Below are 16,224 nucleotides of genomic sequence, written 5' to 3'. Positions count from 1 at the left end.
AGCCCCTAGGCCATGAGGTATGGCCATGCTGTGGGCCCCGCAGGCTCTGTCCCTGGATCCTGCAAGGGAACATCCCTCCAGGCAAGAGGGAGGAGTGCGGTTGCAGAGTATAGGGCTTTACCAGTCCCTTCTGACTTTAAAATGCATGACCTGGGGGAGCATCTATTGTTTCCCTGTAGATCTTCTTATGAATAGTAATATTAAGCTCTAGGTTTTAAAAAAAAAAATTCTTTTTTTGGCTGCAGATCTCTCTCTAAGTACACAAACGAAATGGATTTATATACGAGCATTGTGCTACTTGGAAAGCCCTTTCTTTTTTAAATTTAGTTTTATTCCTTTTTTTAATCTCCATAGGATTTTCCCTGAATAAGCAGAACTAGGACAGTGCTAGTAACAGATGGACATAAAGAAGACTTGGCTGCTGGAGAGACTTTTAATGGGCTTGGGGATCTGAACTGGGGTGCTTTCCTCATCACCCTAAGAGTTTAATTTGACTGCAGGTTATTAATTTTCGCCTCTGAAGCAGAGGTCTTAGCAACAGAGCGCGTTCCTTGGCAACAGACTGCCATGGTTTAATTAAGGCGGGTGTGGGAGTTTTAAAAATGCCACTGTTGGAAAAAGTTGAAAGGTATTAGCAAATCAAATGGGCTGAGGCATGAGTCGTCTTGTCAGTCAGACGGGGGTGACAAGGAAAAAGGAATAGTAAACAAGATGCAAACCGTGGAGGCAACTTGGCAAAGGAGCGGTTCTGGAAGGGAGGCAGGTACGGGACTTGCGTGTTTTGCTGCCTTCCCAGGGGCCGGGCTGCAGCTCGCCCCGGCCATCCCGCAGGACAGCATGGAGAGGGGCGCGAGGAACGTCTGTGTGTCTGGGAGATCTTGTGCTGTGAACCGAATAATTTACTTTATTTAAAAAAATTGCTTTTTAAAAACAGGTTTCCAAACTGTGGTTTTCCACCAGGGCTTTCATAAAAGTTATAGTTTGTTTTCATCCTCTCAAAAATTGGAGCTGTCATTTTGTTAGTAAAATCAAACAAAAAGGCCTTTGAGGAGAGTCTGTGGACGGTGTGGCTGTGGCCCATTCCATCATGTACCTCCTTTACCGTAGGAGCAAGCTGTGTGTGATACGCACCTCTGCCTGGAGATAGACTGGTGTCTGTTTGCACTGTGGCTGCTAAATATAAATATGCCGAATAATTAATGCCAGACATGCATAATTAAATTAGAAATAACTCTAGTTTGTGCCAGCATATAGAGCGTACATACACATAGCTGATCTGGACTGGAGAAGTGGTTTGGAGCAGAGAGGGACAAGTTTGGGCTCCCCTGTCTGTCCCTGCCACTGTTTTGATGTGTAACCTTGGGCAAGTCAGGGGAAGACCTTATGCCCCTGGTCTGCAGCTGCAAGAGGGAGATAATAATCTTTTTCCCTTTCTGTGGTAAACAGCAAGATCCCGATCGCTTACATCAGAGCAAATGATTTTTATGCACTTGTTCAAGTCCTATAATTTATGACTAAAACTCTCTTTGTGTCAGAGTTAGTTCAGGAGGACACTTTTTTCTGGAGCTTCTGAATATGTCATCTCCTATTAAAGAACAAACAAACAATCTTGTAATGTACCATAAATAACAATAATACTTTGCAAGAGCCCGAAGCACTGTGTTATTGCTGTGCTAATCTGAGAGGCACTGGGCCATTATGAAAGTATTCCATAGGGTTTGGGGTTTTCTCCTGAAGGAAGGTACGTGTTTCATAGCTGTGTAGCGTGGCTGATTGGTTTATAAAGCCAGGCTGGATAATGCCTAGTAGAGGTTAGACAAATTCCCCTCCTTTCCCAATAATTAACCTGTAGGATTTGGTGCCTTTTCTTTACAGTTCAATAGAGACAATGGCTGCAAGAACATATTTGTGCTCTCTAGTATGTAATGAAGAACGTCTGCCTTCTGCAGCAATGAAATAACCATTGTGTGACAGGGCTCTCCAAAGAGCACTGTCAGGCTCCCACTTGAATGAGGCAATTCAGGGCTGGAATTCTGATGGGGAGGCGTTCGCTGGGGGGTGTTCTCCAGTGCCTCCAGTGAACGTTGTAGTTGGGGAGGAAGGAGGCAGCGGGTGAAAAGCAAAGGAAGGGAAATCCCCTTGCGAAGGCAGCAGCAGGGGAGGGAGAGAAGCATCTTGGAAAAAGTTTCCACATTCGGAAGTGGTTTATAGCAGTATTCTTACAGTGGGATTAAAGAAAGGAAGCCTTGAAGATCTAAAGGAGATTTCGGTGGTGATGTGGTAATATAATATAGTGAAGAAAAGAGATTAGTGGCAGGTAAAATCCTGTAATGCTGCTGTGCTTCCTTTACTGCTCTCGCAGGTTGCAAGAAAATTAACTATCAAGTTTGGGATCCCAGTGTTGTGTTTTGGATCTGTCTCAGACTAGGGATCTGCACCCAAAAACTGCCCTGCGATACCGCAGCCTAATAGTATGTAACGGGGGGAGAGCAGGGTGGGTGTCTGAATATATTGGATCGGACAGCAGATTGCAGTGGGAATGTCGTTAAAGTCTCATGTGTGTCACTTACATGACTTCAGATGTATTGGATGAGGTACAAGGATGGAGATTACTTTTTGCTTTTTCAGCAGTGCGATGTGATAGTAAGGGTCCTTCTGCTCGCACCCATTTGCTTTGCTTTTGAATCACTCTCCAGCTGTAAGGAATTAGGAGAAAAAAATTACACATGGAAAAGTGGCATTAATATAACAGTTACAGTCCTTATATCAGTCACAACTGCTACTACAGAGCAGTTTCCAGGTAAACCTCGTCCCTGCCTTCCCACCCCTGCTCACCTGTGAGGTTATTACACATTATGAATATCAGTCACTTGGCAGTCAGCCGCAGACCCCAAACTGGACTGGACTGGCAAAGGGAAGAGGTACCTGTGATTTGGCAATACCTTGTCTGTAGCCAGCTACTGCATATGGAGATGCGTGGGATGGTCCACGCAGGCTGGAGGCACAGGGCGTGCGGTCTGGGGATGCAGGTCAGGTGCTCGGCTGTGGAGAATTTCAGGGCTGAGTGTGAAAGCGTGATCCAGCGGTGGGCTGGGAGCAGTTTCCCCCCAGCCCTTGTGGGGTTGGAAGGATGCTCCACGCTGCAAGAAGTTTTATTAGTCTGTACAGATTTAGACCAAGTGGCTGGATTATCCCAAAGTTGGTTGATCCAGACCGAGAGTGTGGTAAAAGGAATTGTGCAGGCAACAGGGATCCAGAGGCAGCTGTCAGAGGCTGAAACGTACCAGCTGGTTTTGGTCCTTATTCTGTCGGGAAAGAGACTTTTAGAGTATGTGACAGGTGAAATGTTACCAGACCGCAGTTCTGCTGAGAATGAGTGGGACATTGTGTTATCAACGAGAAATGTATGCGTTCTAACAGGGGACTTATTCTGGAGCAATCCCCCGGACAAACCAAGGACCCGCTCTGCTCACCTAAGCAAAATCTACTCTCTGCCTCCGCAGCGGGACTTGGCGCTGCTTTGTGTTGTCTCAGGTGTGTGAGTTACCTCTGGGGACTCCGCGGCAGCGCTGGCAGACCGCCAGCTGCGGTGAGCCTCTGCAGAAGTACTCCGAATGCACTGACGTGTGGCTGTGACGCATCCCCACCTTCCATGGCCGATGGAGTGGTGGGGAAGGGATAGCTAAAAGGACCTTCTTCTATTGCCTACGTCTTCAGTGCCTTTCTGGAAATAGAGGGCTTTCCTCAAATTATTTCAAGCAATATTGAATTAGTCACTATCATTGGTAATAGAAATCACATTTTTTGTAAGCTAAATCACAGGGCAGGAGCCTGCAGTGCAAACTCTGTGCCCAAATACTACACACTTAAAGTTGCCTCGGTTTCCCCTTAGGCAATATGGATTTTACTACCAGTGCAGTGCCCATAGCACCACTCCATAGCGCGCTGCGTGACTCACAGCTCTGGTGTGTTGTTTGAAATACCACACGTCCGGTGTGTGCTGGTAGGGCTACCCACTGCATTCATGTGCGCCCGGTTGCAACGTCCCTACTCTAACGTCCGACAGAGGAGCCAAGACACGGTGCCCTTTCCTGAAAGGCAGGTAGCAGGTACTTTCCTCCGTTGTGGGGTTGCTCCAGTGGAGAAGCTCGCAGGTGGCTCTTCCTATTGCGCCCTCTGCTCTGGCAGGGGCTCTGGGTTTGGTCCCCTGCCCGCTGGCTGGCTGCAAAATGCTTTGCATAGAGAGTGAGGCAACAGAGGTGCATTTTCTTGGCAGGGGAAACGCAGCTGGGTTCTTTCTGAGATTGCATGTGCCAGAGAGAATCGCTGCCCCACTGATCTGGGCAAGATTGGATATGTGTGCAGGCTGATGCCGATTCAGGGATTTGGGTAATCTCTGGTCCTTGTTGCCTTTTGTCACCTTCGCAGGGAGCAAGAATTAACCTGGCAATCTTTGGTTTACTTCTCAAATCAGCTTAGCGTAAACAAGGGATGGGAAGTGAAACAGTGGAATATTAGCCTTATTGACAGGCCTAATCAACAGCTGACAACAGGAGGAGAGAAACAGGTATAATTTTTGCTTGTGCGTAACAAGCCTCAACAAAAATTGTCCTCCTCCTCCTCCAGATCCACTTTACCAATTAGAGCAACAGGGTGGGATGTGCCAGACAACTTCTCCCTCCGTTTGCACTGCCAAGGTTAAGATGGGTGTAACTTTGACTGTAGTGGAGTTACTGAGATGATGCAGTGTGTGTTTTAAAGATGATCTTGTGCTTAAGAGGGTCTTTCTTGTATTATTTGTGTGTGTGCTTGACAATAATGCAGATTTCTCTTTTAATATTTCCTTGTAGAAAAAACATTTACCCTTCAATTACAGATAACCTGATCATGGCTTTTATTTTTAGTCCAATTTTCTGAAGGAAACCATGCCCGTGCATTCAGGATGTCTGTCTGTCTGTCAGTTCTTCTGTCCCAGCTCTCCCCAACACCTACGGCTTTTGAATCAGTTGGTGAAGTTGCACTGGATCTGACTGACATCCCGAACAGATGATGTCCCTATGAGTTCTGTGAAAACCAGGGCTGCACAAAGACGTGGCCATCGCTGTATCATGCAATAGGAGATTGGGCTTTCCCTGGGGAGGAAGGTGAGGAGCAGACCCAGACTGACAACACGTACGTTCCAGAACGGTTTTCAGAGATGGGATTTTCAGACCAGAGTCCTCCTTTGGATGTAAATAACTTACCTGGGGTTTCTGTCACTTAATGTAGGAAACTTAGGCAGAATTCCAGAGTTTGGATGTCTATAAGCATTTGCCTCCTGACTCTCTCTTTTGTCAGCCATCTCTGGGAATAATGATGGCTGTCAGTGCCTATATAAAAGGTGATGGAATATGGCTTGATGGAACTAGAGCAGGCTACATGGGGCCCAAGCGATGCAAAGATGCTGGGCAGCATCCCTTCACTCTTGCCTGTAATTTTGTTCTGTCCTAATTAAATAAATAAGTGAAGACACCTAGGCTCTGATCTCTCACGCATCCTGCTGAATGGCGCAGGACTGGCAGAAAGTGGCAGTCACGAGGAGCTGCGTGTTGTTTCCTGACTCAAAATCTCCAGCTGCAGGAAAAACGTTGACTCCTCCAGAGGTCAGGAGCAGGAGATTCAAATGCCCTTCTGCCCTTGAGGCAGGAGTGCATGGAAAAAAACCCCATTCAAACACAACCCTAAATCCTCTGCAAATGTAATAGAGGAGATTGTAGCTTCTCTGCAGGTTTTGCAGTGTATGTTGTATATGGATGCAGTATATCCAGCGTACCTGGTGTATGTATATCCTGGCTGTGGGCTTCTGTACCCAGAGCAGGATGTCAGCCATTTCCTCACATTGTCTCCACGATTTGTACCTGCCCTCTCCTGCCTCTGAAGCTAGCTGCAGACTTCCTCAGCTGCCAGAGAGGAGATACCAGGAATATTGGTGGGGTGTTCCGACTGTATTCAGGTGTGTGTCAGTCCTTGCGATGGGCTGCCCCTTCCTGTGGGCAGTCAGCTCCAGGAGGACGGGCAGAGAGCTGCGGCAGCAGCGCAGCAGCCTCTTTGAATGGCCTTGGCCAACTCCTTTCGATCTCCACGTCTCCTCCGTAAAATGGGGAGAACCATGTTGACGTACGTGTCCCAGCTGGAGGAACTGGGAGGGTTCAATCCTGTTACCAGTTGGCTGTGCACATCCCATATGCTGTCGCCGCCTCTCCTAACCAGCGCCAGACAGACTGATCTCATCTACCCCGGCGTGGTGGGTGGCTGTATTGATGATGAACGCTTAATGAGTGTCTTTTCTAACTGTGCAGGGGGCTGTCGTTTCCTTGCTCTGACCAGAAAGTCAGGAAAAAGCAAGGGGAGGGGGCAGGGGGATTAAAACCTTTAGCGGGGAGCAGAGCGTGGGTGCCAGGGGGAGGATAACCCTGGGTAGGCGCAAGCACTTTTCTGGGCTGAGAGGTTTTCTTTTGGTGGGAAGGGGACTTATTCTGCATGCGGAGAGCAGAGTGAGAACTTGCTGCCCTTCAAACGTCAGCAAAATCCCCAGCCCCTTGCTGAGCGTGGAGGCGTGTGCTGGCTCTGCAGATTTGGGAGTCCCGTAGTGCCGAGGGCAAGGGTGACCGGCCACCGGCAGGAGGGCAGGGGTGCTGAGCGCCTGCAGGGACTCTCCCAAAGTTCTTGTAGGTCCCCCCTCCATCCCCTCCATGCCCCTCCTGCAGAGTTTCAAAGCATGGCAAGGGAAAAAAAGGACATCCCCCTCTCCTCAAATCCCTCGGTCTGTGACTGAAATAAATAACTACAATCCCAGGTAGTGAAGAGGCTGCTAATAACGTGCTCTTGGCAGGCACGGGATTGCCGGGCTGAGGGATGTCTGACTGAAAGCTCCAGGCTAGGGTGGGGGTGGGGGTCTTCTTTTTTTTTCCTGCCAGCTCTCGCCAGGCAGTAGGGATTTTTTTTTTTTTTTTCCCCTCCCTGATAATAAGGACATCATCAGAAGCAAGATGCAGTGGCTAAGGGATGGATCAGGAATGGTGAGTTCAGGTAGCTATGTCTTTTTCTTTTCCTCTTATTGCAGTACTTTGATGGGGAAATAAGCCTCCGTCCTATCTCCTGACTCCTCCTTTACTCCCTGTCCTTGAAACCATTGATCACTCTGTAGCCATTTTATGGACTCTGCATTGCCAAACTGCTGAGCAAAAGAAGAAATTAAAAGAAAGGAAGGAGGGTGTGCATGCGTTGGGGCGTGGGAGGGGGGGAGCGGCGCCTGGCAGGGGCTGGGGAGGTGGGTTTCGGTAGGGGGAACTGGTGGCTTTGTGGGGGAAAGCAAAAGATTTTCCAGGTGCTCGCATGTGGGGTGTGTGGTGTAACAGCTGGGGGAGAGGACTGGAAGGACGGGAGTACTGAACAGGGATGCTGGCTGTCGGCAGCGTTAACCGCCACTGGGACCTGTCAGATCTGCCCCTTCTGTGGATGATGAGTTGCGGTGCAGGGGGAGCCTGAATTTGCTGCTGAGCCGGAGCGTCCCTGCTTTCGCTTGCATCAGACTGTAAAACACTCCTCTGAAGTGTAGAGGCTTCAGAAGAGCGGTTTAAACAGTGACAGCTCTGCTTAATAATAATAATAATAATAAATACTGCTAATTTGCAGATGCCCCCACTGTGCCTGGAGTACAGCTCTGAGGGGCTGTATCTGCCAGGAGGAAAAGCGGGGAAGTTCCCCCATCTCGGCAAGGGTCTCCGTTTCTCGTTCAGAAACTTCCCCGTGAATAGATGTGGTTGTTACTGAGACACTCCTCCTCTTCCCCAGCTCTCCCTCCTCGTACAGCTTTGCTTTGCAATGGCATTTCCCCCTGCTTTCCCCTCTCTGCGCTGGGCTGGGTTTTGCAGGGTTTTTTTGTTTTGCCCTTCCCTGGGTGTTTTCCATCCTGGGGGGAGCCTCGGGCCATCCCTCCAGGCTGGTCTCATGGCATAGACCTGCTCTGGGTGGCTGGCAGCAGCGGGCTGCGCGGGCTGCTGGCGTCACCTGGCTCAGCCCCTGCGTTTCGGCTCCGTTGGGGGCACCCGGCAGATGTTACTGGCAGCGGGGATGATTTTGGAGCCAGCGCAGAAATCACTGCCTGTTCTCTCCTGATGCCCTGCCGCCAGCTCCGTGACACCCTGTGCAGCTTGCTCCTGCCCTCCATCCCCTCTAAGATACTTACACAAACAGGAGCTTAATGGTTTATGCTTCTGAAAGACTCTGAAGCCGGCGCTGGAAGCGTAGTGTGGGGGTGTAGACAGCAGCCTGCGGCAGATAGCAGATTTGTTTAGGGTCCTGTGTAAGGCTTGTCTACCACCCAGCAACAGTTTGGGGGTTTTGCTGCCTCCTCCCACCCTCTGAGCACCCAGGCTTTTCCTTCCCCTCTGCCACCCTGTCCCCGCACCTCCCCGCATGCACGCCAGCGTAGCACTTTTCCCCTCTCCGCCGGTGTCTAAGCAACACAAATCGCCTTTCACCCATTTGCCGATTTACATTTTCAGAGATTACTACGCTGAAAGAAAAGTGGTGATGGAAAGCTGGATGTGGCTCTTTCATCCTTTTTCCTTTCCTCCCGGGTGACTGCTGAGCTCTGGTGGGGAGGGGAGGGGATGTGGTGCAGGGCAAACTGCTTTTCTAATTCACGTAGCACAAGACTTGACACTTTCTTGCCCTCTTATCTTTCCAGCTTTTTTTCTTGCTGCTGGCAATAAGGGAGACTTTGTTATTTTGTTCTGATTAGTCTGATCTTTGCCTTCTCTTAGAGAGAAACTATAGTGGTTGCTGAATAGCCTGTAATTCAAAATATTTTTTGGGGAAAGTGAAACTCCAGTGATTGATTTTGAAGCAGGTTCTACCCAGGAATTTCCCAATATTGCTCCTTCTAATAGGGAGGGCTCTAATAGAGAGGGCTGTGGTTTCTGTATTTTATACAGCAGTTTAACAACCTCAGCAGTATTTGAAGATACTCCATGTATCTCTAGATCATCTGAAAATAAGGTAAAAAATGATTACAAAACAACAAAGTAAAACTGAACCAAATAAGATGAATCCAACAGAGATCTTCGCAGTCGCTTGCGAGCGAGGAGCCTGGTTCCCCGGGGACGGGTGGCTGTGGTCCAAGGGATTCGACGGGCCAACAGCGCTCCTGCGCTTGGAGGTGCTGGGCTGCTGGGAGCGCTCGTACGGCTGCGCTGCGAAGCCAAGGTCCTGGTGACGCTTGGTCCGTACAAATTCTGCTCTCTTTTTGCAAGACAAGGCGTATTGGTCCAGATGTCCTGGCCAAATGCCAATACAGATAGCTATATTCCATCTAATGCAGATTTTGCCTGCTGTTCCCATCGGTAAGTTACTTTAATTTTTAGTACTTAAAACGTTGAATCATATTGTTGTACTCTGCTAAACAAATGAGTTATTCCGCACCTGAAGTAGCTGCATTTCAGCAAGTCAGTGTGAATATTATCCTCTCAGTCTACCGGCTGAAATGTGCTACAGAAATATAAAATGGCTCAGTTTACTCCTAGGCGAAGGTTGGCTGATCCATTCACACACATTAAGCTGCCTACCATACGGTGAAGAACCTTCGCCTTTCATCTAGAGCAACGCTGGACCAATTTTCATGAGCGCTGAGCCTCTATTATGAATTTTCAGCTGTCTTTTTTTACTCTGATATTATTTTCTGTGTATCTACTAAAGAACAGCAATAGAAATTTATTTTGGATAGCATCCCTGGAGTTTGTTCTGCTCAGGCACGTTGCTCTAAACCTGGATTTTAGACTGATTTCTCAGAAGTTCTGCACAGCACCGATTTCTAGCTGTTTTCTATCGTTCTCAGCACTGGGTTGGGTTAAAGAATCAGACCCGCTCCCTTTCAGAGTCAGTCATCTCTAAGAAGCATGTCACTAATATTTTACAAGTGATAGTACCTTTTGTTCTCATGGCAGGTGGCTCTTTATTTCTAAATCAGCCCCTTAAACCTAGCTGTTATGCCATAATATTAAGCTGTCGGGGCTTCTTTTTTTCCTCCTTTGCATGTGCTGCTTTCTGTTTTTTAAACAATTAATCTTTTGCCAATTATGCTAGCATCCCATGAGGGTATTTTACATGCTTCATTGGTACGAAGTTGCTAAACTCTGCTAGTATCTGTTTCTAACCCAGAAAGATGAAACTAATTGTCACTGGTAGTGATGAGAATAAATCTACACGTCTGATCGGCATTGCAAGTACGATGATTATTGGGTTAGGCATTCTTTACAGAGAATATTGATCCAGCATGATAACCAAATGAGTTGGTTTAAATCATGCCATAATACAGCCTTTTCTGGAATAGTTTTTTATCTGACAAGGGCAGAGTTTTTCCCCAAGCCTTTGGCTATGTTACAGGAAAGACAAGCATGCATCTTCCTTGGTATTTCCTCACACAGGGTCTAATTCTGGGCTTTATGTTGTGCCTGTGAAAGTCAAAGCGAGTGCAGCCATTAGCTTCAACAGATACAGAGTCCCAGTCTTTTTTTTTCTTTTTACAGGCATATATAGCCATATTTTTACAGTGCTTGTTGTTCAAATATTTAAAAATCAATCTGTTGATACTTTACATTGCTGTCATAAACAAAAAGTAAGCTATTGTAAATCATCACAACTTAAAATATGTTGAAAAGGAATTCAGTGAATAAAAGGGCCAAATACTGCAAGTGGTGGAGGTGCCCCATCCCTGGAAACATTCCAGGTCAGGCTGGACGGGGCTCTGAGCAACCTGATCTAGTTGAAGATGGCCTTGCCCACGGCAGGGGGGTTGGACTAGATGACCTCTAAAGGTCCCTTCCAACCCAAACCATTCCATGATTCTATGATTCTATGTTCATGAGCAGGGCAGTTCAGCAGCCAGAAAACTTTCTTACATTTTTCCTTACCAATTCTTCTCCACTTGCCAGTCTGGAAATCACGGGATATTTAAAGTACAAAGACTCTTTGCACTCCATAATCCTAAAAAGCTCAGTGTGACGTTGGAAGAAGAGAAGTGGAAGAAAGCAGTTTTGGTCCGATTTTCATTTTTGAAAGTTTGGATAAGCAAACGCACTTGGGGGGGAGAAGCCAGGCCAGGCCGGGATGGAAAAAGGATCTTGCAGTAGTATCCAGGCATTAGGGAAAAATGGGACTTAAGAGGCCCAGAGCACCCTAAACTCCCACAGACATCAAAGGGAACAGAGAGCACTCGGCTCACGGCTGATGGAGCATGTTGCAGTGAAGCACCCGGGGAAGCCACAGTGACCTGCCAAACGGTTTGGGTGTCCCGCAGAGGGTGCTGTTTGGTCTGTCATCTCCGTACCCTGCAGCGTCAGCAAGGAAGGCCTTTTTCCATGAAAGAGTAGCTTACTGCAAGTTTGTTTCTGTTCATCCTGGGATCTGTTGTCACTGGAGGTTGATACTTGGGTTGAATGAGCTCTGCATGCACTGGAGAATTTTGTGTGTGCTGCAATGCCATAGGGCTCCCAAACCTTTAAGTCAGTGCTACCAAATGCATTTCTTTGTGGGATTTTTCTCACCCACATAGTTTCTGTTCTGTTTTCCATTTCACTCTCAGTTTGGGGCTTCTTTAATCTTTCAATTATAGCCTCCTACTAGCATTGCTATAAGAGTACACAAAAAACGTTCAGGTTAAGAAAGAGTGGATGTTATGGTAAATAAAAATGTTTGGATAAATACCCCTGATTTATGCTGACGATTGCCCTTGTGCCAATCCCAAGAGTGGCTAGGAGGAGGCCTGGCTCTAGTCCCATGTGCAAACCATGGCTCTGTGCCCCGGTTCCTACCTGCTGGATAACGGACATGCTGATAGCTTCTCTGTCTCCCGAGATATGTCCTGATGATTCATCGGGGATGTCTGGAAAACCCTTTGGGACCGTTGCTTGGAGGGTGCCATAGAAATATGAGGCAGTATTTCGTAGAGCATCGAGCAGGATACACGTGCTGGGAAACCACACACACCATGTGGTCACAAAGTCCATCTGTCCCTCCCGTGTTCAGGGTTTGGGGTGTTTGAGCACAGCAGGCTTTGTAAACTGCAGTGTTTTTAACTGCTAAGAACCTGATTTCCTTGTATCTAGTCAAAGGGTTTTTCTTTTTTAAACACTTCTTGAAAAATCTCTGAAATGCTTCAAGCTAACATCTTAATGTATTTATGACATTAGCCGCTTCTGCTCCAGAACGGTTGCTCTGAATCTCTTTGAGCCTAGCTGTTATTTTGAACATGACTAATTCCCCGAGTGACTAAGCTCTTAGATAATAGGAAAAATGCATCAAGTTATCTCGGTCTCCAATAGTTTCTATTGTTATGAAAAGACGTCTTATGAAAAAATAAATAAATAAAGTTGCCTATTATGTAATGTGGGCCGGGAAAGGAAAGACAAATATTGTTGGAGAACGGCCCGAGTGTCATATCTGGGAGCCAGCTTCCGGCTGTGAAATCTCTAACTTGGTCTAGTAGGAGGGTGTGGGTGAGAGGTGAAGTCCAGTTGCTGGTCCGGAGCTCTGGTGAACTCCCACTGAACCCAAAGAGGTGTTTTCATGTGCACAAGTGCTCTGTTCAGAGGCGATCCCAACTTCTGTCTCCCTGGCTCTGCCATGCTACAGAATTCCTTGGATTTAACCCAAGATAATGTTGGGCATGCAGTAAATTACACTGCACCTTCTCTGCTGTAGTTGTTTTCAGGTTGCAGACTGAAGCACTCGGAACTCCTGAAATGCCGTGGTTCGGATAGCACAGTGAACCTCGGCTCTATCCCAGTGCATCTCTATGTTGGCGTTGTTGATTAATGATGCAGAAGTGCAATTTGTGCTTCTTGAAGAAGCCAGTGCAACACCAGGTTCTTTTCTGTGCCTGTTGTGTTTAACCCGTGTCCTCCAGCAGGCAGGTTCATCCGTCTGATCCCGCACAGCGAGTGTCCCTTTGGTTCCCTGCAGTCGCACATTGTCACGAGCAGTCGGCAGGAGGGCAGCACTGGTCGTTCCTGGAAGGCTCTTGTATAGCATCAGACGGGGACCGCAGCCTGTGCTAGCTCTCACTGCGAGTGATCCCACTGAGTCGGGGTGGAATAGGAAATGAAAGCCTACTGGCATTCATTTGCCTCATTTGGAGACAGAAAAGAAAGAAAAAAGCTATAAACTTTTTTTTCTCCTTTTTAATGCTGATTATTGCTGATAAAAATGAGTGTTTTATGTTCTATTCATACATCTAGTGATATCCATCTGGAATTCCTACTTCATTAGGTTGTCTTGCATCATTTTCTTCATTAAAAGAGTGCCAGATTCAATAGGCTGTTCCCTCTCCCTGTTTTTGGGAGGCAGAGAGAGGGGGAGAAAACAATTTATATGAAATACATCTAATTGTCTAGGTTAATTTGTGTGTAGAACATGGGACCCATGGGTCAGCTTCTTAATAAGATGTTTTTTTCTTTACTCAATATCTTGACAAGAAGAAATCCAGCAAAGCCAAAGTCAACAGTGTTGCAGAAGGGGTATGAGGAGGACTGCAAGGAGCTGCAGGTGATTTCTTTCCATCCTCATCCTTCCTGCATGAAGCAGGGCCGTGGCTTCTGCTCCCATCTGCCACAGCGTTGGGTCATGACGCTCAGTAAGTCATGGGACTGTGCCTGGGCTCAGCTTTCCGAATGTATGCACGGTGGATAATTTCATATTTCCCTCAGAGTAAGCTGAGGCTGACAGAGCAGCAGCAAAAAGTTGAATAAGAAGTCTGCATCAGGACTTTCAAATTCATAAGCCTTTGTATTTCTCATGGCGCCCTGGGGCAGGGCCTGATTTGTCCATGCCCATAAGCAGAGCTGATTCTAATCTGCTCGGTGGAGAGGGGAGAATCCTCGTGCGGGAGAGCTGCTTTCTGCAAGGTCAAGTCAATAAAGGCACAAAGCAGAACCAGAAACTTTTTCTTCTTTTCTGCCTGTTCTTCTGTGTAGTTTTGGACGTTGCTGTTTAGTATGTGCATCATGGATCACGCTGTTTCCATTCTGCCTGGCGTCTCACTCTTGCACTGCTAATTGCTGGACCTCCGCAGGCTTAGGCAGATGAAAATACTCTGGTAGATTTGCTTTTTAACTGCATAGGAAATGTGATGCAGTGGATTTCAAAGGACCTTCCTGTGTTGTGGCAAAGCTGAAATACACCCTTTGATTTTCACGGCGAAGAGCTTTCTCTTTTCTATGTCTGTGCAGCTGTGTTTCTCAGGGACCACACTGGGGACGCTGACCCTGGATTTAGTAAGGTAGTTTCTAGTGGGTGGTGATTTTTTTTTTTTTCACTTACCACTTTGTCCAGGCATGCGTTGATGTGAAGATCTCTGCAATTTAATTTCAGAAATGAGAGCAGAAGCACTGGAGCTCCTGTAAGAGTGCCTGGAGGGAGCAGCGGAAGGAGGGGACTTGTCTTGGATTTTTCTGCAGTTTGGGCTTTGGGTTTTTTAGCCGTGTTTCCAGGCTCAACTGCAAGCCTGAGAAGTAAATTTAAGAAGTAAATGTCTATGTATTTTTAGGCCATTTTTTTCTAGACAAAAGAGAGCTTACGTAAGGTTAGAATGAATATCTGAATTTGATGGGGTCATCTTTTAAACTGAACTTTCTCGGTCTCTGAAGTCCTTCTCTGTGACCAGAGTAATTGGTGTTACCACATCTGATTTCTGCTGGATTTGAGGTTTTTTTTTCTTTTCTTTTTCAAAACTGGGAGTCTAAGGATGCTTCTAGAGTACAGGCTGGGGCGTGGAGCCGATGCAAGGAGAAGAGAAAGCACTTGCAACATGATTGCCAGGGGCAAGGGATTTTAGTCTTTCTTAATGCTTTAAGTTCAAATAAACTTTAAAATAGAAGTTTTGTTTTTCTCACTGCAATCCAGGCAAGCACAATGGAATCAACCCCCCAGACAGGCTCGCTCTCCGTGCCATTTCAGCTTGATTTGTATAGTGCTACAAAAGCTATGAAAACTGATTGTGTCAGTACATCACTCCTTGTTGCAGCACAGCCAGTGCTGGGGTAGAGCCTTGCAGTTGCGTATGCGTGGCACAGCACAGCAGCTGAGGACGTTAGCAGGGACGCACTGAGCCATGCTAGGATGCAGATGACACCTGGTCAGGGAGCTCTGGAAGAAACATCTGGGCACCTTATAAGACAACAGTGACAAGGCTTTGGCTTTATTTCCCCCCTCACAGCATCATGCAAGTGCTTTAATTCTTCAACAGAGGAAAGAGCACCATCTGCTGAGATGCTGGCTCTGTTTGTAGAAGGAACTAGGATTATTTGAGGGCTCCAGATGTGGTCCAAGGCCAGCCTTGGTTAGTATCTGACATGTCGCTACTGCCCTTCGCTCAAGGGGTTAAGACCTGTTTATCTGGAACATGGTTGGTTTTCAAGAGGGTGGTTAACCAGGGCTGGTGCACAAGTACATTGCAACCTCCCTGGGAGGCCTACCTTTGCTTGTTGCCTGGCTGTTAGTATTAAATGAAATGCTTATAAACAAATCAATCTCTACACTGGGGACATAATTCTGTTGTGTATGACTTCTTGTTTTCTGAGATAAAGTTAGATCTGGTGAAGAAAGGGAAAGAGTTCACCTACTACAGCTTGCCTGAGCTCTCTCTTTGTATATAGTACGTATACCAAGGGTCAAGCTGCGGAGGTCAATGTGATGCTTCCCATCTTTTGGCGAAATTCCTGTTTTTCTTTTTCATGCAATACTTAGAGCAGCGACCCAGAGATACTCAGGCTTTGTATAACGCTCTTGGCCAGTTGGTCATGCAGGTAAAGCAGCACGGCAAACTCAACCTCCGGCAGTGCCCGATGTTCTCTAAACATTGCAAAAGTGGGCTTAAAAATTTAACTTATTCTCTTTTCCAGCACTCTTAGCCTTGCTACAGGAGCAGCTCGCTTCATGGGTCTTGCTCTGCCCTCTTCCCCATCCACTTTCTCTCCCGTTGCACTGCTTTGCAGGCTCTCAACTCAGCCTTTTCTTATGCAGTTCATCCTTTGAAGTATATTTATGCCTCACCAGCTTTTGAGATCATCATCTTACCCTTGCCCACCTCTCCTTCTGTCCCCTTTGTCTTTCTGTAATTGTATTTTATATTAGTTCTGTAAATTGAATCATTTGCTTGTCTAACTGTGCTGTGAATTTGCTAAAGCG

At 47.0% G+C, this 16,224-nt stretch overlaps 1 protein-coding gene across 10 annotated transcripts in view; it reads left to right on the top strand.

Moving 5' to 3' along the window:
- The window catches only part of ARHGEF9 (Cdc42 guanine nucleotide exchange factor 9), a 235,122-nt gene that overhangs the window by 81,690 nt on the left and 137,208 nt on the right, over nucleotides 1-16,224 (top strand). The window contains exon 1 of one of the 10 annotated variants that reach the window (XM_076347477.1): nucleotides 6,969-7,068. The exons of the other annotated variants lie outside the window; for them this stretch is intronic. The gene's annotated coding sequence lies outside the window, so the exon portion shown is untranslated. Of the gene's footprint in view, nucleotides 1-6,968; nucleotides 7,069-16,224 lie in introns of those variants that run through there. 10 annotated transcript variants of the gene reach the window in all.

The sequence above is a fragment of the Aptenodytes patagonicus genome, chromosome 9, assembly GCF_965638725.1.
Source record: "Aptenodytes patagonicus chromosome 9, bAptPat1.pri.cur, whole genome shotgun sequence".
NCBI classification, from domain to species: Eukaryota; Metazoa; Chordata; class Aves; order Sphenisciformes; family Spheniscidae; genus Aptenodytes; species Aptenodytes patagonicus.
Note: the sequence above shows the minus strand (reverse complement) of the source record. Positions and strands in the feature narration are given on the sequence as shown.